Source organism: Falco punctatus, assembly GCF_963210335.1.
Source record: "Falco punctatus genome assembly, chromosome: 5".
NCBI lineage: Eukaryota > Metazoa > Chordata > Aves > Falconiformes > Falconidae > Falco > Falco punctatus.
Genome location: NC_137584.1, coordinates 64,045,194 through 64,069,476, shown reverse-complemented (window position 1 = coordinate 64,069,476; position 24,283 = coordinate 64,045,194). Strand labels below are relative to the sequence as shown.

General features: G+C 37.6%; 1 long non-coding RNA gene across 1 annotated transcript in view; it reads right to left on the bottom strand.

Annotated features, from left to right (window-relative positions):
* Positions 1-1,317: 1,317 nt before the first annotated feature.
* Positions 1,318-24,283, bottom strand: part of LOC308064503 — a 37,561-nt gene continuing 14,595 nt past the window's right edge. Inside the window, exons 1-2 of the long non-coding RNA XR_013928410.1 lie at positions 6,689-24,283; positions 1,318-6,580 (exon numbers count right to left, since the gene is read on the bottom strand). The exon at positions 6,689-24,283 is cut by the window's right edge and continues 14,595 nt beyond it. This is a non-coding gene — a long non-coding RNA (uncharacterized lncRNA). The remainder of the gene's footprint in view (positions 6,581-6,688) is intronic.

Below are 24,283 nucleotides of genomic sequence, written 5' to 3'. Positions count from 1 at the left end.
AATAATATTCTTATTCTCAATTATTTGCAGAGTTTATTTCTCCTGTTTTTAGCAGAAAGGAGGAGCATGCATCCTTACTTGCTAAGCACTGCCATTTGAAAGAAGAATAAACACTGCTGAATCTCACTGCATGGTACTGACAGGTTTAGTATACCCACATTATACTTCTTGTAATTCTTTTTATTATTCTCCCTGATGTTGCTGAGGCACTTAAAAGTCCCAATAAAAGTGATATTCGACTGTGCTGACTGCTATACAAACAAGACAGTCCCTGTTCATAAAGAATTCTTCTGCAACTTCTTCTGTCTCTGCATGTTACAATTTATTCACATGCCTGCTGAGTTTCCAGTCAGTGACACTTCTGCTCTTCTATTAATATCTCAAGTCTTGCTTGAATGTTTAGTCAGAGTTGTATTTAATTCTATGTGCAGAAGCTGCTTTTTGCAAACATTAAAGGTGATTTAATGTATTAATATAAATCTCTATGATGTGTATTGTTCACACACTTTTTGAAGAAGTGACCAGGATAGAATAGTTAGAAAGCAGAAACAGTGTGGAATCAGAGAAAAAAAAGACTTATTTTGCAACATTTCTGATGCAGACAAATCAGGAAGCACAATTTTTTCTAAAGAAAGCGTGCTGTTATTAGGCAATCTTCTGCTTTGTTTCTGAAGCATCTATCTACTTAGTAACCCACAATTCTCACTAGAGAACAGATGAGAAAAGAGATGTTTTCCTTAATTGTTTTCTGTCTGTGAAAAAGCACAGACAGACAGACTGAAAAAATCCAAGAAAACAACAAGGAGAGGATGACTGACAAAGCAAGTAAAATATGTTTCTGTAAGGCATCTATACATGATAAATATGAAATAGCCTTAATGACCATAATATATATTTTCTGGGTACAGCATTGACTGGTAAGTACTGGTTTATTTTCGGCTGTTTTGCATTTTTAGAAAATTTCTGCATGTGACAGATGAAAGTCAGTGGGAACCCTGTTCCCATGTAGTTTTTAAAGTACTTTTTATAGGAGTGTTGTAAGTTCTACAGAACTGTGATTTTCTCTCTATTAAATTTCTTCACAACATCAAAACATTTATAGCCTGTATTTTAAAGGGTGTGTAATACCCATCCAATAAACACTAACATTTCTTTCAAAATATACTTTGCAATAATCATTTTTCACACATTCTCAGAAATGTGTAACTCAGTCTGAAAGAATTATTGTTTGTATAACTGCTTCTCCTCCACACTATATTTCGTTAAGGTTTTGTCCTTAGTGTTAATCATCTTTATTTTCCGGAATGCCACCAAAACCACAACTTTCAATTGCATTTGGTTTCAGACATGTAAAAGAAACACATGTTAAAGCAATTAATAAGATCATGACTTTCACGGTTCCCTGAAAGTTAGTTCCTGCAGTTTCTTGGTACAAGAGCCTAGGCTGACCGAAACAATGAGCACAAATCAAGATGCTCACTTCTCACTCTGAAGAAAGTCACATGAAAATGTCATAGAACAGGCTGTACATTTTTCCAGAGTAATTATTTTCATCCTTTTCCCCCATCTCTTTCTCATTCAATGTATGATTTCTCTCTGGGCACTTGGCTTTAATGTGCTCCGATATGAAAAGACTTCTAGTTGACTTAGCAGGGCTCTGAACAGGCCTGGGCTGCTGTAAGGTGGGAACTAATGAAAACTGAGGCTTGTTGTCCCTGGTGCTCTCTCAATAAAGTCTGCCAAGCTGCATAAAAAGCAGCAGCTCCTTTTGCACAGGGAAGTGAGCCCGTGCAGAGTGCCACTACCAGAATTATCTACCAAAGTTCCGGGCAGGCTGGCCAGCTCTGAGACAGGATTTACCTCCTAGTGTGTGATGAGAGATGAGAATTCAATGCTTTTCTTTGCTTTTTCTGCTTTCCTTGTGTTAAAAAAAAAAAGAAAAAAAAAAGGAATAGAAAAAAAATTTAAGTCTTTTCACTGAACGAATTATATTATGAACGTGTGTTGGGGGATGAGGAGGGAGAGATGAACTAGTTATAAGTACATTCAGTTTTACATCCTTGAAGTAAGAAAGGAGTAGTCAGAAGCAATACTGAGTACTAGGTTTTTGTATTAAAATGCAAGATTACTTTTCATTAAAAAGATCGTATTTCAGGCAAATTGAAACAAGATTTTAATAGATTTCTTCTCTAAAGTCCTAAAGAATGTATATTTACCAATGATCTTTCCATCTTTGCATCACGTTTAAAATGTATTATTTCTTTGAGATTGTACAGCTACTCCTTGAAGAAGAACACTTAGTTATTACACTAGATATTTTCACACATGAAAGAGGCCATCAGAACATTCTGGGACAGATGGTGTTCAAAGGAAAAAAGTTATTTTTCATTTCATACTAGAGAATGGTCATTTCCTTGTTATAATTGTAAATGCACTTCCTTTTATTCATGTGGAGAGCACAAAAAGGGTCAATTCTTTTCTGAGACTCTAGAGAGCCTCTCTAAATAGAAGCTAGCATAAATTTGTGCTTTTTTAAGAAGTAATAGAACCAGTCATCGAATATCTGTGTACTCAAAGTGTACAACAGCACATGAATTAAAGGGTGTATAGGACAGATATCTGCCTCGACCACAGAGGGCACAGGGACCACAGCGCTCAGATGAGTGACAGCTGAGCAGTCAAGGAGTGACCACTTGCAAGTGTGAAGTTGAGGGCAGCCTACACCTGACTCTGCCAAGCATTTCCTTCGGGGTTTTGACATGCCATTTAATGTGCCCGTTGTTCCATCACTTTTAGTTGAGACACGTTGCCTTGGCACCTCAGGCATGGCTGCCTAAGACACGCCAGACAGAAATGAATGTGTGTACTTGGATTGCACACATACAATCTGACATGTCCAGGCAGAGCTGGGCCTATCTGACCCAGATAGGAGGGGGACAACACACATGATGCTTTGCAGAAGCACTGGCTTCTTCTGTGGGTACTGTACAGTTACTCAGGGCGCATCTGATGCTTTCCCCACAGCGAGCACAGTACCTCTTGAAGAGCCTGGTTCCTTGCTTCTGCTCTGGCAGCAGGACTATGGTGGGGACGCATGGCATTTCCCACTCCCTGGCATCTTCTGCTGTCCTGGACATGCCAAAGTCAGTCATGGACAAATATTCAGGAACATCAAATGCCATCCAAACAGTGTTCTGGAGTGGAAAGGAAGGACAGGTCTGGGGAAGCCTGGATGATGAGAGTAATCTTAACCTTAGAGGAATGCATCAGAGAGATCAACAGCATCTTGCACCAGGCAAATGAACCCAAGACAAGTAGAAGTAAGGAGCCTGGCAATTGGGGGTGTGATGCCAACAGAGAATCTCACTATATTTAAAGCTGTGAAGATAACTTCTGAATTCTCCTGCATGTTTTCAGACAAAGAATATATAGCCTGGGATTGTTTGTTGTTTTTTTTTTTTTTCTTTCCTAGCTATCAATTCATATATTAAAATTCCCCCATGACCACTAAAATATTGGCGCATCAAGCTTTGAAAGAGGTGTTCCCCGTCCCATGGAACATCTTTTTGTTTTCGATTGAAAGAAAAATAAACTTTCCAAAATACATCTGTATGTAATAATCTTGATAAAGAGTAACTGAGAGAAAGCATCTGCTACATTCTTTCAAATCCAGGACATATAAAGAAAAAACTATTAGAAGAGTTATGTTTGCTTATTTTCTTATCTTCCAGAATAAAAGGAATTTTTCCTTCTGCCCACTATCAGCATACAAAATAATATTTATAGTTGAAAGTGTGATCACAGGAAATGTTACTCTAGGATAAACACTTTTTTTGTGGGTGAGAGAAATTAGGATGTTTTGTTTCTATCAGATACCAGAACAGCCATCTGTATGTAGGTTATGCTGTCGGCAGGCTAGTGTCATTGTCCACATTTCTGGTGCCTGTGCTGGTGGTTCTTACCCTGGTAATGTTGCCATCATATTATTCTATTTCTCTAAGCCAGTGGGAAAATGTTTCATGGCTTTTGTACTGACCACTTAAAGTATTGAAAAAATATTATTAAAAAATATTAAAATGCAGAATACTGGGGGACAAGTGTTAGTGTCTTTTCCCAGCCAGTCCAAGACATTTTCTCTGCTCCCACTTCTGCCACCATTTCAGCCTCACAAAATGGTTGAGATTGGAAGAGAGCAAACTCACCAAGCCCAGCAGGACTATCAGATAGAAGTCTAAGCCTGTTCCTGGTTTGGCCAAGTACATACTGGTAAATTCTCTCCTACAAGGGGAGTTGTCTTCTGCCTTATTCACCACCCTATGATCTTCCTTGGAAAGCATAAAAGTAACAGTAGGTCTTCTGCTGGAGGAACATTTTTTTGCAAGCCAGAGAAGCAGCTCAGCACCTGCTTATGTTTCTTCTTTTCCCTTTCTCCACTTACTTGCAATAAAGTAAAATCATATAAGACAAAATAAATTGTATTTATTTTCAATTACAGGCCAGTTTATAATAACCTATGAACATATTTCTTAAAATATAAGGAAAATAATAATTATACTTTCCATTATGACTGTCACCTCTATTCAAATATGAGCACTGCAAATATGCGTTATCAGCAAGTAGTAATTATTGTACACTATTCGAGGGGAGAACACAGGCAGATGGCAACATGGTGGAATTCCCTTTTCTACACTCCGGACTAAGGTCAGGAGCATCAAAAAGCTGCAAAGCCTCAGTCTGTCAGGGACCTCAACCATTACCTCCCTGACAACATCCTGGGACTAGGAGTGGAAGGAATGGGAATTTGGCAAGATCCTGCAGGATAACACCATTGCTCTGTCAGATCGTGGTTTGAATCCCCACTGTTTTCCAAGGGGCTCCAGTAAGTTGCTGTCAGGGCTTCTGGTGTGTTTGTGTGTTTATCATTCTTTTGGTTTTGCAGACGAGGAGCTTCAGAATGGAGAAATGGAATGAACTGACCAAAGCAATTAAGGAGCTGGTGCCAGACTCAAAAACTAAATCCAGATGAGCCCATGAGGCGATAAATCACATATAATTTTGGCATGTAAGAACCCTTCTTTCTTAAACACTGTGAATGCACTTGCCGTGGCCCAAGAAAAAGATGAGCCTTGATTAATTTGTAATCAAAGCCATAGTATATAGGACGTGCTGGAATCAGAACACTGGGTACAAAAAATGTTTGGAAAATCTCAAATTCCCTAGGAATTTATCTAATGGCTGCGAGAATTTCTTGTCATTTCTAGACTTTCTACTGATTGTAATTTCCCCCCACCTTTTTTCCAGCATGGTCAATCACGTTTAATTTGTTTATTTTATTTATACAATTAAAAGACTGCAGAGCTCGACAGCACAGTTCACAAATTGAAAACAGAATATTAATTGATAATTCTCAGGTTTTACCCAGAGCACTGGGTGGTTCTTTCTTTACTCTTTTCCATCCCCCTCCTCCCCTTCCTTCACTGCTGATGTTAATCAGAGAGAAAGGAAGTGACTGTTTTCCATAGAGATTGTTGATATTTGGTGAAAAAATAAGGGGTGGGGGAGTGAAAGGTGCATAGAAAGCAACAAAAAAAAGTTTACTGATAAATTCCTTTTTATCTTTGCCAAATGCTGCTCAAGTGTGGGAATGGACAGAGCTGGCAGACACTTTCACTAAGCCGGAAATACCATCTTTAATAAATTCAGTTAAAGGATTGGATGGAGACATAAATCTCTTTGTGTGTGTGTGACAGCAGTAGTGTAATGTCAGAGGAGAACTTAAAGCATTTAGCAGAGATCTGAGGTCAGCCTGTTTGCCGTCTTTTTTTCTTGTACCTTTCTGACACTAAATATAAAGCTAAAATACTTAAATGAGTATTGTTAATGCAGGATATCGAGGTCATCAGCATGAGAACAAAATGCAATAGTCTGTGTAAAAATTTATACAAGCTTCTTCAAGATGCTATATTTAATTGCACTGAGACTCCCTTTGCCTTCATTCCACCTCCCAAAGCCAACATTTCATTTGGTTATATGTAATCCACTCTTTAAGTGCCGAGCACCTCCAAGACTCAAACTCTGCTTGAACTGTTCTGAGAAAATTATCACTATTATGATGTTCTACAGCTGTTGCTGCTTACTAGGAATTTTGAACAATATTATAGATTAACTAAATAATTTACTACTGGTTCTATTAAGTGTATGAAACCCTTTCTTTTCATAGCACGGTCATTTTTTGCCATATCTTCACAATGTATCTGCAGCTGCACTTACTGCTGATGGAGCGAAGAGATTCTCCATTCTACTATCAGTTGTGCTGCTGAATTGCTACCAACAGTGTCCCACCATTCCTATGATGATCTCTTCCTGGCTAGTATAAAAGCTAAGACTGTTTCCTCTGGTAAGTGTCTATACACATGGGCTCATCTGCAGCTTCTACTTCTAAGTGTTTTTTCCCAACACTCATGCATCTCTTTGCTTGTAGAACATCAGTCTTGATCTGCTAAAATCCTTATATGTATTTTTTTTTTCTGCTTTACAAGATTGCTGTGGATCCTTTCTTCAAAACATTCCCACCTGAGAGCTCCTCAAAGTCCAGCCCCACTACTTTCCTTTTCATAAATGCAGAGATGTGTGACTAGATCAGCTACTGATCTTCTCCCATATACGTCCATATCTCACCAAAAGTCACCTTTTTTTCCTGTTTTAAAAATCTCTTATGAGCCTGAGGAACCCTGAAGTAAGTCAACATAATTTTCTTGATATGCTTCCCATCCTTTTTCTTTAATACCCAAGTAATCATGTCAGTAAACTCCTAGAAATGATAAGCGGATTGTTGTCAGTTCTGTTATTTGGAATAACAGCATGCCCCTCCCTCTCAGCAGTTCCCATTCCAGCCTTAGTCCTCAGCTAAACACAAAGTCCCTCATCACTTTTTGTCATGTTTTTCTTTAATTTTTATTTTCGTTTGAATGTTTTTCTTTTTACTCAAATGATTTGGATAGACTTTTACATACATTCATTTATTGGGTGTGGGAGGATGAAAACAAAGGTAAGTGCAAATAAAGTTTGAAGATTATTATTAATGAAAAAAATCATTCTATAAACATAATTCCCATCTGCTTATGCTGAAACGATTGCTTAGTTTAATGCTGTAAATCACAAAAGGCTTTAAGTAAGGAGTAATTTTAAATCTTTTAGATAAAGTTCAAAAAATTTGTCACAAAAGAATAATCACACCATAGAGAATCTCTAATTATTATTTTTAATGAGTGGAAATCTCAATATGATATTGACTAAGTATGGTATTTATTTCACAGGTCTTCCAAAAGTGACTGCTAGGCAACAATGACAATAGAAAACCCCAAAAACTGACACTGAACAATTCAGCTATTATGAAGCAATACTGTTACATGAATAATATTAATAAAGATGTTGCCTTCCCTTTAGGAATGATTTGGTAGATTTGTCTTCATTCTACCTTTTTCTTTCCTAACCAAGACAGTCTAAACTGTAAGAACCAATTAGCATTTTTAGTAAAAAATAAATTGCAGAAACAAACTCATCCTTATTTTGAATGTTGTAACTAGGGAGAAAGTTGAAGAGATAGAGATAGGAAACTAAATTAGTTCTGCTTGTAAATTATATTCTTACGTATTTTTCACCAGTGACTTCTTGGTTTTGCAGCAAATGCCTCTGATATTTTCCACTTCAGAGTGCTCCCTTGCTGTGAGACTTCTTGCTATGAGGCCACCTGGGATCAAAGCTACTTTCCCCCCTCCTGTGGTCTCCACTAACTCCATTAACTCTAATTACAAACACTTCTGTTATACCAACCAGATTTTATGTCTTCCATAGAGCAGGAGAAAGCCCACATGGTACTACTGCCAGTTCCTTCTTCAGCATTATTGCTTGTTATACATTAACCTCATTCATGGTAAGCTCTGAGCTATAATCACTTCAGTTTTTACCTTGTGTAATCAGAAAGATGTTTAAATTGTTTCTTGAAGTATATGATTTCAGAAATGAATGAACTTGGCCAAGGCAAAGGCTTCATAGGATTTAGTTTTTCCTATGTACTGTGAGGCCCAGGAAGGCCTTATAGTGTATATCAATGCCACTAAAAACCATTTTGTTAATGCACAGTGCCATGAAACAGAAGTGTGTCATTCTATATACATAACACATAAAGAAACATGCATTGCCTGCTCTCAACTTGTTTCTTGATGTCAATATTTTTCAAACTGTTCCTTGAAGCTTCATTAAAGTGGAAGATGGAAACATCCAGTTTAATTTAACAAGGATTGCACATGAAATGACAAAGGGGTTGCAAATTTCACCCAAAGGGGGTTAAATAACACAGTTCTAGATTTACACATTAACTGCTACAGCTGGATGTCGCCTTCCCTGAACTGTGGCAAGGAAAGTCTAACACTTTCAGAGATGCAGAACCAAACATGCTCTATGGCTGAAAGAGCGTCCTTAGTCCCTGCTACTCCAAGACCTAAAATAAAATGTTGGTAATAAAACAGCCTTGACATACTGCCTGTCCACAGCTGCCTATTGAAATGCTGTCATAATTTCTCCAGCATGTTGTACTACAGTCCTCAAGAAGCCCATATATGAAGAACCACACTGTAATTTTTTGAAAGTATTCATCTATTCATTTTTCTAAGGCTTTTTTTTCCCAATTTCACCTAATGGGATTTCTATTTTTCCATAATTTTACTGGTCAGGTTTAGTAAAGTTTTCCACCTCTGGCTACAGAAGTCATTCATCCAACACAAATGTCAAAACTTAGAATAGTCAGTGATTCCAAAATTTCAAGATGGAAAAATTTTACCTAATGTGCAAATATATATCCTACACCATGGCTGACAGGGAAAGAAATCATCATTGCTGCTGTTTCTTTGAAAATTCAGAGAAATTTTTTAGTCATAAGCAGCTGAAAATGCTACCTCAACTAAGGATGAATTTCAGTAGTTATTTGTGAAAATAGACACCTAAATTCAGATTAATCACGATAGCCTTTTAACTAACCAAATCCATAGCAAAACACTTACAGAGCTGAAGATGTGATCTAGCCCTACTGGTTCTCAAATCTGCGTCCTATTTGCTACAGAGAACGTAACCGATGGAAGTTATTTTATCAATTAAGCACCTCAGGAGCAATTAAGATGTATTATCATTATCCTTTCAGGAAAGAAAACAGATCCAAACTCACTTCTTTAATTTCAACTTTACCTTTAAATGTAAAGATATGAAATGTTTCATCTTACTGTTATTCTTACTCTGACAAATTTTGGCTGCAGAAGTTTGGAGTTTATCTGAGAAAAGACACTGTTAAACTTGTGTCCAGATCATAGTCTGGCTTCCAGCCATACAGGAAAATAGAGAGTCATAAACTGTCCCTTTACTCCCTGGGCATCTCAGCTTTAATCTCAAGAGAAATAATTTCCAGAGAGTAACTACTTCCCATCTGTGTGTTTGCCAAGACCAAGATTGATGGGAGAAATAATCCCGTTCTCCCTCCCAGTTCCTTCAGAACAGAACAACCAATATACAATATATGTGTGCTGACTCAGCAAAGAGGTGTTTGGAACAGAGCTGGTGTCAGATATTACCCCATTAAAAGTAAGGTCACTAAAAGAATGCCAGTTTGTCTACAGGGCTGCTGTCAGAAAAGTGTGACAGAATGCATTAACCTCCATCAGTATCGCAGGGTTTATTTTTTAGTATTAGAAATGTATTGCAATAGTTCTCTGTCTTCAGATCTACAAGGGGTTTACCCATTCTCATGCAGAAGATTTACTATGAAGTCTACTTCCAGCCTTTAACACTGTTGTCGATCTCAGGAGGTTAGTTTGTGAAGGAAGTAAGATGTGGAAAGAGGGCATCCAAGCTGCATTTGGGCAAAGGTTCACTCGGTTTTGCCAACAGCCAGGTGTAGCACCAAGGGAAGGGGCAAAGGCAGATTTGTTTTTTCTCCTGGATTATTCTCCAAACTCCAGTAACCTGTTTTATGGACTTCCTGAGACAGAGATAGCAGTAAGTCTCACAGGCTGCAGTCATTCCCTTCTACCAGCTTGTCCACTACACTTTTTAATATGTATAAACTTCTTGCAGCCTTCACGCCCCATGGCAATGGGTTCCACAGCCTCCCAGCTCCAGGGTGAGGAATCACCTTTTTGTCTGTATTTTGAACTTGCCAGCTGCTACGTGATGACCACTAGCTCATAAAGTGGAGAAAACAAATAAAACCCAATCCCTGTTCACCCTCTCTGTGCCATTCATGATTTCTTAGGGCTCTGTCCTATTCACATCTTGGCTAGTTCTCTCCATGTTGAAGAGCTTATTTACTCATTCCTTGCACAGAAAGCATTGCTCACCCTTGGTGACCTTCTCTGAATTTGTCTAAGGGTCTTTCCCAGAGAGTAATTCAGAACACTAAAATTAATCCTTGCTCTGAAGCACTCCCTGGTGGGAGCTTCTCTTTCTCTATTGACAACATAAAAGACTTAAGGATACCGAAGGCCCCGCTTAGGCACCTGAGTTAAGCACTGAGAAAGCTTGCATTTTAATACACTTCTTGTTTGTAACAGTTAAAAACAATGAAACAGCCTGATTTTTTTTAAAGAACAGAAACATTATTCTTGCCTTGTGTGAAAAACAAATTAAGATAAATTTCCAATATGATACGCCCTTCACAAAGATATAAAACCCCTGTATGTAAGTGGAATGTGTTTGCAGAACTTCCACACAGGGTTTTTCCATTACTAAGTTTGTCCACAGGCTGGATAGCTTGTGAATTCCTTCCAAACTGAAGTGTGTGCTGGTTGCAGTTAGTAATAACAGGGCTTTTTCCTACATCCCATTTACATGAAGCCTTCTGAGCATTTGGTATTCAGCTGCTGGATTTAAGCCTGTTCGTTTGATTGTGTCCTAAGTAGGCAAAGTTGTTGACACTTTACAGAATTGTTCCCAGCCTTAATGTTACTGATTTTAATATACAATAATGACAATGAAATCTGGTAAAGAAATTAGAAGTTAGACTAAGAATACATGAAAATTATTTCCTTTTTTTTGTTATTTTGTTATTTTGTACTCTGTCACGCTTTTTGCTTAGCGTGTTACATTCCCAAAAGTAATCTCAAAAATTGTCCTGACAGTTGAAGCACAGAAAAATGTGAAAAATTGCACATGCATGTAAAATTGCAGGCTTAATTCTGGAGATGAGGCCCATCTGAACATTGGCCAAATCTCATCTCCATCCTCCTTTCCCTCCCTCATGCAAATTCCCATTATGTTTGCACTCACTTTGTAATTTGAGCTATGACTTGATCTTCCTGCATGTGCTGTGCTGGTGAGCATTAATTTTGCTCCAAAGAAAGAGCTGCCATCATTTTTCATTTAGATAGGAGGAAAGAATATTGCATTTTGTAGCAGTCGTCTTGGTATGTTGTGTGTCTGTCTGAAATGTTTCCAGAAAGCACGGATAAATAGTGTGATATCTTAAAAACAGGGCACCATATATTTTGGATAGTGTCTAGGAAAGTTTGCAGGATGTCCCAGACTGGCTCTGTCTGTGAGGTCTGAGACAGTCTTTCTGACAGAGTAGATCTGTTACTTATCCAACAGGGAGCCACTTGTTTCTCCTTCTCATTTTTGAAGACGGAATTGAAACAATATGCCAGCAGGAACAGTAACTCCAGACAAACTCCAGATTACAGTGGGCCTGTTGCAGAAAGAGTTGCAAAAGCTTTGCTTGGAACACATGAGCAGCTCTGTTGCTAGTGTTCAGTCCCTTGCTGAATGTCCAAGCACCCTGTTAGCTGGCCAGGATGTATTTATGGGGTTAGAAACAACAGAAACACCCTTTTCCCAAATAAGAAGGAAGTTCTCTGAACTAGTGGAAATCTCTGTGATTACTTGGTTCCTCCTCATACTTACTGGAGCACAGGAGATGATTCTTTCTCTCCTTATCCTTTTCCATTCCATTTCTGACTTTTCAGTCAGACAGGCAAGAGTGTGCTTCATGATGGTGTTTGTTTCATCCATTCATGATCTTGGTAGAGTGGCAACAGCAGGGGTACAGAAGACCATAAACATATACTAGGATGCTCTTACAGTTTTTTCCACATCAGGCCATCACATGCAGGGTCATCTTCTTATTCTAAGGCCAGAAGGAGATTTTCCTCAGAGTCATAATTTATAAAAAACTTTTGTTTCCCTTCTTTCCCCACCCCCCTTTTTTTTCCCCTTCTTTTCCCCATTTTTTTCCCTTTTTTTTTTTTTTTTTGTTTTTTTTTTTTCTGGGGGGGGTGGGGTGAGCGGGGAGCTAAATTTCATTTACAATGTTAGTTCAAATGGCAGATGAAATTTTATTTGAAATCCCTGGAACACCATAGTCTTTTTGAGCTTGAGACTAGTTAATAACATTACATGGTAAGAATGGATAGCTCTAAGGACCATGCCGTACAAAGCCATCCTTCTCCTTTTATCTGTTCCTTTTTCTGCAGAAGGCAAGGGAAAGAAATGTTCCTAGCCAGCAGAATTTTTTCACAGGAGCTGCTTCATTAGTAGTGTGAGGCTAACTCTTCCATCATTTAATAGGGTTTAATAAGTCTATGGCCTCTGTTTTTAAATATACTATGACAAGTCTGTCTGACTGAGTCTAGAAATGGGAATGGGAAAACCTTCACTGGCTGTAGAGAGATCCTGTGTGCCTCAATGTTACAAATTTTCACTTTCAGTTGTCGAAATGTTGTTAGGATTAATCCATTGGTTTGTTTTTGTTTTTGGGGTTTTTTTGCGTTTTTTGGTTTTTTTTTTTTTTGTTGTTGTTGTTGTTGTTTTGGTTTTGGTTTTGTTTTGTTTTTTTTCCCCAAGGTATACACGAGAAATAGCTGGTAATGATCAGGAAAGAAGAAATTTCTCTGAAAATCACGGTCAAATATAATCCAACATGACCATAAATTATGTAGTGTTATGATAAATAAAGAAAAGCAGTGAAATCATTCAGAAAAATTACTGAAACAATAAAAAGTTTCTAGAAACATTTAGTATTGTTTTGCATTTACCTAGTGAAATATTTACAAAGTAAAACTTTGTCCTGTGTGAATTAAACACATTGACCACCTGACATCTATCTCATGAGTTTGATAAAATGATCATATTCATTTTTCATTATTAATTTCTGACAGTAGGCAGGAATCTTAATCACTGTTGCTCTTTGTCGAACTCCCAGAGAGCACTGATTCTGCAATGAAATATTTCAGCTGGTTCCAATTTTTGTTGCGTGACATCTAAGGACTATCAAATATTGCCCATTTTGGCCTCACTGAATGTTTAACCAATGTCAACGTGATGACAGCCATCTCTAGAAAAGCCACTTTGCATTATTTAATTCTACTGTAAATGTACAGTCACTCCTATCTTACTCACTGACTCATTCAAATCAGCAGCTGGATGAAGAGCAGCTGGATGAAGAGCAGCTGGATAATACTGGTCCAAACTAAATTGCAGTGATATCTCTAGAAGGACAGCAGCACTGTGTGTAAACCTGCCTCTTCTCCCATGTCCTCTGTGATGAAAAGCCATTGTGTTCAGAATGCTAAGCTGATCCTCAACATCCATATTTTGCCGTTTGTTTTATTTTGGTTCTGCCTTTGGAAGTTCAAATAGTCATATTAGAAAAACAAGCAGACCAGCACCATCAACACAACAGCAACCCATCACCTCAGTATTGTTTCAGTCACATACAAGAAATATCTAAGTGTGCAGGATATTCACGATCGGTTAACTCAATATTTTTGACTCGGGGATCTTTTTTCATGCCCCAGCTCATACTCACAGAGGCACAGTCACACATATACACGGAATTTGGGGGAACATTTTTGTGATGCCAACAAAGTCTCCATAGGCTTTTCATAGGCTTTTGAAACCTCTTGTTATAAGAGCTACAAGTGCTTGAAAACCTTACTCCTTTCTGATTCAAATTAAGAGCTAATTTCTTCAACTTTATTGCTCAACAATAAATTGTTCACAAGAAACAACAGATACCCAGACTACATACCAATCAAGCTGTTTCTCTTGGGACAAACTGGGAAATAAAAAAGCAAAAGCTTGTGAAATGTTCTACTGCTAGAGTGCTGGAGGCAGTATAAGGAAGTAAAAAGACATTATTTGTATTTGTGAATGTGATTGTATTTAGTGGCATCTACAGTGCCACGCATCTTCAGAAATCTGCTGTCATTTCACTTTGAAAACTGTGATTTAAATGTTTTTCGTTTCTGTCTGCTTTTATGATACTGTGTATAACTGGGTTTGCATGGGTTTCATTAACTTCTCAGCACCTGTTTCTGTAAATAAAAGGTCTCAGGAATTCTGAAGCACAGATTTTAGTGAAGTACAAATTTCCATAGTGGCGTATTACTTTGCTATTGATGATCTGGGGGAAAAAAAAAATATAAAAAAAACCTATGCTTTTTTTTTCCTCTTTAATACTGTTTTTCAGTATCATACCAAGAACCCACGTTAGGTAAACACTCTTTCTACTGTATTCAATGCCTTTTGTGATTGGAAAATACTTTTTCTGAAAAGAAAAATACATTTTTAAAATCAAAATATGCTTATATTTTTCTGTTTTCTTATACAGACATGTATTTGATATTGAGGGAAAATGATCAGTTCTATGTTTTGTGTCAGTGTAACAATGGAATTTTGAATAACATTAAGCAGTCTGAGGGATAATTGCATCTTTATAATATCAACCAAGAACAATTCCAATAAGTATTCTTCTTCAGAGTACCTGGCATTCTTCTGGTTTAGAGGGACCCATCTCATGTGATTCCTTCAAAGGGCATCATGGCTCCCCCACTCCAGAGCCACTGACTCTAAAGAAAATATTAAGACAGAAATCTCCACTCTCTTTTTTTCTCCTTGCGTTGAAATGCTTTTTGGAGACTGCAGAAAGAGGACTGTCTCACACCAAGGAAATTCAGCCACAAAGGTTCTTTCTGGTTGTTCTATGTTGGTTTGCACCTTTTGCCATAACTTAGAGTATCAGGCACGAATAGATCTTGCTGTGAAGTAGTTAGTCTATCTTGAAGTAAAACGATTCATCAGGTAGTGTTTACTCTGATAGTGAAATTTGTTTGAATATTGTCAAAGAGAATAAAATAGTTGGGGGGGGGGGGGTGGGGTGGGGGTGTCCATAAACAAAGAAAATATCATGACAGTATCCTAAGCAGAGTGATGTGACTTCAAAGCTGGCTTGTTTCAGCCAGATGACATCCTAAGGTCCCTTCCAACCTGAGGCTAACCTGAGGTGATTTTCTCCATTATCCTATTACAGAAGTTATATAGCCTTACTTATCTATTTATTCAAATATGTAGGCTCATGGAATCACAGAGAGAGATAAGGGTATATAAATTCTGTAATGGGATAACAGAAAATCACCCATAAGTCTTTCCTGACTTTTCATCTGTGGTGTTTGTGAAGAAAAGAATATTAAATGGAGGGAGCCCTTACATGCTAGGTTATATCTATAGGACAGTGGCATGCACTGTTCTGTATTTAAGGCCAAATTGCACAGTATAGTTGGCATCCACAAGTTAAATTCTTCTCTGTCAGAAAAATGGGTGGTCACCTCCAAAATGACCACTGGGAATGGTCCCAGACCCTCATTATAGCTAAAATGGTGCCTAAGCATGTCTGGGAGAACAGCAGTTGTGCTTGAACAACAGCGGTTGAAGTAAGGCTAAAAGCACAGGTCATTGCTCAAGACCCTCTCCTGTCCCTCTTTAATCTAATACAGAGCTAAGTAAACAGCTATGGGAAGAGAAATGCAGCAGAGGTATATGGTAGCACCACTCAGGGGCTTTACTATGAAGACAGAAGAAACCTCTTATATTTGTGTACAATGTATTTAGCCTACAAACTTGGTGGCTTTCTCGTTGATACTTAAAAGAGAGGCTAAATAATTTCTTGGTTTGTTTTGTTTTTTTTTTTTTTTTTTTTAAGTCTGGGAGGTGTTAAAACATCATTTAGTCTATGTGAAATATGAATTTTTCCCATATAGCTAAATAAAGCACATGCTTGCTACAAGTATTTCAGTTATAGCTCAGAATAGCATGTGCAGGCATTTGAAAGGGGGAGGTTGGCTGAGGAACAGAATGGGAATGAGCAAGTTGGTTTACTTTTAAATTTCTTGAGAATATTACACATCATCATTATGCCTTAATAATCACATGGGACAGCTGGAAAATGTAAAATAGGTTGTAGTCAATATGACCTATAAAGTCAAGAACTAATGAAGTTTTACATAAATGTAGGTCTGCAGGAACTATCATAAATTGACAAATAATGTAAAAATAGAAAGTTTTGACACTGTACTGAAATATATATTTACCTGATAGACAATAAGGGCCCATAAGAAGTCAATTTGGTAAATATTATTTGTACAATAAGTATAAATTTACAACAGAAAAATAATTGCTAGAATAGAAGCATTCTTTTAAAATCATTTAAAGGTTTTTTTTTATCTGCAAAAGCAGTTGTTTGGTCTCACAAGCAATACGAGCACGTTTGCTACAATAATGTCTTCTTTCCCCCAAGTTAAACTATAATGAAGCTTGTGTTTAAGTAATGTTACATTTGTGATACAAACTGACCAAGAGCGAGGAAATTCAGAGTTAAGACTAATACTGTCTTCAGTTCATGCTGTGATAACTATTTCCCCTTCTCTTCACAAAGCCATGAGCAAAGGATGAGGTGTCAGTGTAATGCTGAATTTTCTGGCTTTTGTCAATTCATGTCACAATATCAACAGTGCTTAAGCACAGGGAGAGGGGTTGTATTTAATAACAATATCAGATTACATTAGACACACTTCCTTTTTCCCCCACACTTATTGCTGAACAGGCTGTTTTATGGCTTTTGGAATTCAAATTACATCTAACTTGACCTGTGCTTGGGTGTGTTTCACTTGGAATGCAAATGTCCTGTCCAGTCACATATCCCTAAGGTCTCCAACAGAAATACAACAGAAATAATTCTAGCATTCCGGCTCTCTGTGCATATATAAATCTTTGATCAAGGGTATTGTGGAAGCACTGAGGCTAGTACACGTTCTCCTTATAAAAAAACAAAACAAAACCAACACACACACACAAAACACCCTTAAACAGTCAGGACAGCTGTAATGCTCGTGCCTAGAATTCAGACTGAATGTTCTGGCTTATAAATGGGGTGTGCATGTACACAGCACAAAAGAGGTACCTTGGGTTTTTTCTTTTATTTTTCATAGTGGACTATTTCTCTGGGAGGTTCACAGCATGTTTTATCATACTGACCTATTTCTGTGAATGTTTTTGTGCTAAAACAAAGAAAATACATTGTAGGCTTGCTCACCACGTTTCCTATGAGGTTGGTAGCATTTGACTTTAAATAATGTTTATTCTAGCCCTATTTTGCACTTCAAGAAAAACTATCTTTAAACACTAACCTGTTTTCTATTCTTTATGTTTGCAATAGATAAGCTTCCAGAGATTGACAGGAATAGTGATTAAAGAATGAAGAGATTTAATTATGAAAGTACCTGCTGGCACAGCTCTATTTAAATGTTGGATGTGTTCTCAGGATCAGCCTCCTTTCCAGAAATGCTTGACTCAGCAAGAACTGGCTGCCTCTAAACTCCAATAACAGCTTTGCTGTATGCACTTGAAATAATGTGAATAAGCTTTCTGGAGTATTTTTGCTAAGAAAAAAGGTTATTTTGAACAGCAAACTCCATTGTTTTTTAAAAGTAGATGATATTGTCCAACCTGCCAGATAACTTCTAGTAGCATATATTTATAAGTGTTTAGGATTATAGTATAAACCTCAATCAAAAATAGAATGAAGACAGCTCTCTTACAGCAAAGATGATATCAAGTATAAACAGCTTTAAAATATCCTACATTTGTATTGACTTGACAGACTAAGGCAACATCTCAAAAGCCTTTTCTTCCCCTGTTTATTAAGGAAATACAATAACAGACATTTTAACAATGTAAACAACATGTAAGTAATTGAGCATTAATCCTTGGCAGGCTAAGGCTACTAGGACTGACTGTAATTGAAATAAGCACAATGAAGTATAGCTAGAAAATTACTTTGATGAGTAAAATAACAGCTCTCTCTGAAGGTTTGAAGGTTGAAAAGGGTGGTTTATGGTCAATATTCTAATAATAGATTGCCTAAGATTTCTTCATCCTAGCTGGTGCCCTCAAGTGGTGGTGGTGTAGTGGGATAAAGTATTGAGGAATACAGTGTTTTTCTTTTCCCATTTCTTACCAAAAATAAAAAGGATTTTTTTATAACTGGAATGAAGTACTAGTATTTTGCACACGGAAGAAACCTTTTCTACAGCCTGCTGGTTTCCTACAGGCTAAGATGTGCACCCTTTACCATCTTCCACTTTCCACACTGCCCAAGCTGTTTCAAGCTTCTTTCTCTCCCTAGAGCCCATTGTTCTCTAATATTCCAGTTCTACCTATAAATCTGATTATTGAGACCTGTACAATGATGGAATAGAGACAACAAGGAAAGATCATGTGGAGCTCTGTGTATTTTTAGTGGATAGAAATTATACTAAGAAAGATAAGGCATGGCAATAGGAAGGGATGGTATTTGAAGAGAAGTTTATGAGGAAAAGAAACTGCTCAAGGCAGACTGGAAAGGGATGTAACTTCAAGCAGGAGGGGAAGGAACACACTGAGCATACAGCAGGACTTCATGTGGTAAGCAAGAGCTCAAAAGTTGAGAGATGAGAAATACTTCGAATTGAAAAGCAGGGAAAATAACCTAAGGAAATCCCCAAACCCCCAAAAGTCTACATTTACAGTTAGGTTGCTCAAGTGTGCTTCCCATCAGCACAATCATTTCAAATCAAGAAAACCACTAGTGGAGCCAGCAGTAACCAGCCCCAGTTTACACATCTTACCACTTAAACATTACAGTACCCATAGCTATTTTCAGCACCCTCAGCTTGATAATAAAAACCCTTTAATTTCAGCATACAACCTTGTGCAAGCCTCATATCCAGTTCTTAGAAAAAAAAGTACAGTCTTTGTTCTGACCTCATGTTTATCTTTCTGGTGGCTAAGTTATTAGCTGTCTTCACTTGGCTAAGGCAAACTTCAAAGTGGGTGTCTTTGAATAGCATTTTGAGAAATCTGAGGAACTACATAGGTATTTTATGTTAGAGATGAAAGGATGTTTTTAAGTAGAACAGATGAGACTGTGAGTGTATATGTACATTATAAAGTTTATTTAACAGTCTACTTCTATTTTTTCAGTATTCCAGTATACTGAGCTTCCTTGATCACCCTGGACGTTTCAGAAATAATTTAAATTGATGACAGTAACTTTGATGCTATATAATATTACACATATGCTAAGATATATGTTACCCTTATGAATGCTATTTATGTATTTTCCCATTTTCAAAGTATTCTCTTTAATCTTCTTTGTTACTCTTTACAAGATCATTACGTATTACTGTTTTCCCAATTCTCCTATACTTTTTCACTAAATCCAGCTCTTCAGGTACTAGCAGACACAGGATTTCTGTTACATGTGGAGACAATATAGCATCTCTTCCTTTGTTACACTACTTGTCCTCATATTGAAAGAGGAATTTATTTCCCTTCTTTCTCTTGATTCTGTGTTATTTAAATATCATGCCAGAATAGTCCACACTGTGAAGACATCACAGTGAATGCTGTGAGATGAAGATGGCACAGCTGAACAAAACTCTAAGCAAGTCTGACTAGCAATATACATATACTATGTACATACACATGGAAAAATGCGTGTGGGTATGTGTATGTATATGGAAGAGAATAAGCAGTCAGTTTAAATACTGTTTGCAAAGGGAGAGTAAAAGACACTGAGACAGAGGAATGTTGCATGTGGTGTTTGCATATGGAGATAATTGATATCTGATTCCTAAGTGGTCAACACATTTTCCTGGTTCAGTTAGCAGCAGATTACACAGCAGTCTCTTCAGAAGTTCGTATGACTGAGTAAGTAGTCTGGCTCTTTTCCACTGTACCGTTCCTTTGTCTGAGGGTGAAATATTCACCCAAATTCTAGAAAATTAGGGTCTCTCTCTTTCTATTTTAAATTTACCAGTTACTTCCCTAAATAGAACAGTTAGTTACTGAGTTTAGCTTAGCTTAAGTCATTGCTTTTGCAACCAATTTAATGTAGCTCTCAGTGTAAAAAGAAAATATTCTATATTTAATTTAGCACCTAAAATGCTGGAAGAGTAAGAACAATCCATGAGCCCACTACAGGAAGCATGAACTGGCACCTACCCCCTCTAGATTAAAGGGGCATCTAAGCAACCATTGTATACACTCCTCTTCTAAATCACACCCTGACCCTCTGTCATTTTGACTTCCCTTGCGGATCTCAGTGGAACTACCCACAAGTGTTAGACAGATGCATAAGTGTTTACAGAAATGAGCCTAAGAGAACAACATACTTAATCCTGCTGCATGATTGCAGGGAGGAGCTGGAGCAAATTCTGCCCAAGCATTCCCCAACCTCCAGATCAAACCAGAGAAGGAAAAGCTGTCTGCTGCAAATAAGAAGTGGGACGCCAGACAGCTTGCTTTGCATAAGCTGTCAACTAATGTTCCTAGCATGTAACCTCAGGAGTCACTGTTAAATAGGAAGAAACTTTATTTGGTTGTAGAAGGATGTTGAGAGGAAGAAAGTAACACTGAGTTTCCACAGACTAGGAAAGATCTAAGCAGTTATTAATTACCAAAAGTGACCACAAATGTATCGGTTTTATGGTGAGAAGTAGAACAGATAAACTATAGGCATTTCCAGTTAGATATATCCCAGAGAAGAATGGAGTAGAGTCTGGTGAGTCTTGTTTACTAAGTAGTTTCTTGTCAGCCATTAGACTAGCTTAGGTAGTAGTGCCAGCAGGCAGCTCCCAGACCCTTGAGGCCACACTGAAGATAAAACCAAAAAAAATTCTCTTGTCCCTTTCCTGCTGGTGAAAGAGGTTCAATGGGCAGATAATAAAATGCAGTGAAATAACTACTTCGAAGATACTTTCTGATAGTGAGGAAAAGAGGTTAAACAGATTGCTTCTAAAATTACTGGATTACACTTTGTTTATTATCTTAAGTTATGACTATATCACTTTTTCATAAATAAAGCTTTCCTTGTTTGCATATAGTGTTTGCAAGCCAGCATTAAAGAGGGCAAACTTGATTTTGTGTCTTGATAAGGTTGATAGGTGGATTAGTCACTTGTACCAGCTTTGAATTGTCACAAACCTACCTTTTCTCTGGCTTTTTTCTAATGAGCAGAAAGGGTCACTGTGAACTGAAAAGAGCAGCACCATTCTGTCACTCATCTGCATTTTTGGATTCCTCATGGAAGTTTGTGTTTTCTTTTTTTTTGTTTTTCTTTCTCCTGTTGATTCCGTATTTTTCCGCTTTCTCTTCAAGATTAACAATAGCATCCTATTAGTTTTCATGGTAGTTTGTGATTACAATGTCTGAAAAGAAATTCAATCTACCCAAACCACTACATGCTGATATCTGCTCATTCAGACATATGAAAACTGGCTGAACCCATTTCTAAAGCCTTTCAGCGCACAGGTCTGTAAATGGAAAGGTTCCACAAAAGTAAGAAACTTGTGAAAGTCCTTTACAGGTGATTACCCTCCATATAAACATACATACACATGCAAAGACAACCTGACATAATAGGACTCTGTCCTCTTTAAGTCTCTCTCATTTTCATCTCACAGTCACAGCACAGCTGATGTAGGAATGTACCTCTGGAGGATATCTAATCCAGTTCCTCTCCTCAAGCAAGGCCACCTACAACAAGTGGTTCACAACTGTGTCCAGTCAGATTTTTAATATGTCCGAGGACAGAGGCTCCACAATGTCTCTGGGTAATGTTTCCTGTGTTTGACAAGCCTTACAGTGAAAAAAAAAAAAAAAAAAAAAAATCCTGTACTTCAATTTGTGCCTGTTGCCTCTTTTCCCATCACTGAGTGCCACTAAAAGGAGTCTGGCTCCTTGTTCTTTACTCCCCACCATCACCTCATCATGAACTTTCTCTTCTCCATGTTGAATAGTCCCTGCTCCCGCAGCCTTTCCTCAGCACAGACATGCTCCAGTCCTTTCACCACCTTGGTGGCCCCTCGTTGGGCTCTCTCCTGTATGTCCACATCTCTATTGCACTGGAAAGCCCAGAACTGGACCCAGAACTCCAGCTGTGTCCCAGCAGTGCTGAGCAGAGGGGAAGGATCACCCCTCAACCTGCTGGCAATGCTCTTCCTAACACATCCCAGGAGGCTGTTTGCTGTGACGGTGCACTGCTGGCTTGTGTTCACCTCAGGACCCACCAGGAGCCCCAGACCCTTTCTGCAAAGTTGCCTTCCAGCGGGAAACCTGAAACATTTCCTTTATTGCTTTATCATTTAAGTAGATACCTCTGTAAAAGTGCCTTGTCTCCTAAACTCATCCTTCCATTTATAAATGCTAGCTTGACCAGGGGAACTTATTTAGTATACCCACTCCTGAAAAAAAGAAAATAATTCATAAATTTCCTTATTGACTCTTCACTATTGGTTATCATACACTTAAAAAATCCTAGAAAAGGTGGATATCCATAGCAGGCCCAGCAGCAAAGCTGTGAGAAAAACTATTGGTAACTTAAAGGTAGAAGTTACTAATAAAACAAGAAGTTATGGAGGAAAATGTATTCAATTTACCACACATCATTGTGGGAAACTGCATAGCACATTTTTAAGTGCTTTGCTGTATTGTGGCCTGTGGTTTTATATAGTATAACTGGTACTGTGGCAGCTCATACTATTACTTCGTATTATTTTTCTGAATCTTCCTGGTAATACAATTTTTATTTCTGTTAGCGGATGGAATTTGCCAAAGTAGTTTTTTTGGTTATTAGCAGAATGATCTCTCATTTGTTTTCTTAATTTTGCTGCCTAATATTTTAATTTGGTGTATGCCTTGCCCAGTTACTATTTTATATTTAACTATATTTTCATTCTTCCTTCTTGTTATTTTTTATATTCTTGCATCAGTTTTATTTCCTTTTTGGGGGAAGAAAATCTACATTTCCTTTTCCTGCATTTAGAATTTATGAATAACCTGATTATAGTAGTCGAGGTAATTGTTTTCAGATTCATCTTAGTTATTTTTCTATTGATTAATTTGATGTTCTCATTCATACTTTTTACCTCCTTACACCACCACCTCCTCTTTTGGAAAGGTTATTTAAAACTTTATGACTTTCTATACATTGAATGTAGTATTCTAAATGTCCTGGGTTTGATGGGTCTTCTTCAGTTAATCCTTGAAGAATACACTAAGGTTCTCAGAGCACTTTCTTGCTGTCAGACAACCTGAAACTACTCATCTTCTGGAAAGTATTTGTTTTTCATAAAACCAGCTCAAAATCTTCCTACACTGACCAATCCTGCCTAGAAGGCGAAGTCATTATCTTTCTACCAGAAGCGACAATGTAGGAACCTCCTGCTTCTTGGTATTACATGTCCTACTCTGTGTACGGGACACACAGTTACTGCTTAATGCCCTACTTTCCTGGATTTGCTCTTTGTCAAATGCTTAGTGGCATATTCCCATAAGTCAAGTCAGGGTACTTCCTCCTCTTACCATAACAGAAGACTATGGGGTTTGGAGAAAAAAAGGTCTGCCCAACATAATTATTTCAGTTTCTTGGACTGGAAAACTTAAACAGTACAAGTCTGTCTAGAAGTAGCAACCTAGTATCCTACATTATCAATCCAGGCATACCACATAAGAATAGATTAATCATCTAACAACAACAACCCCAGCAAAACCAACAACAAACAAACAAAAAGACATAAATCAGAAAAGTTTAGCATGTTTTAGAAAACTATGTTGATGTATACAGTGATCTGAGAATCCTAGAAATTAAAGATGTTTTAGAGAAGTTGCTGTGTTGAGTGGTATAGAAAAGAATCTGGTTGCCAATCGTCAGTCATCAGCCCCTTAAGGTTCCAGTAGAAGATTACAGGGTAATAGGATGCTTTTATACTGTGCTGCATACAGTCCTGGCAGACCAGGATGTGTCTTTTCTTGGATGTTTAAATCTAGATTAATTATGAGTCTGCTTTTCCCTGTGTTCTCATAGAGAAAAAAGTAATTAATGACTATTAAATGGTTGTAGTATGAGGCCTTAATTAAACAATGT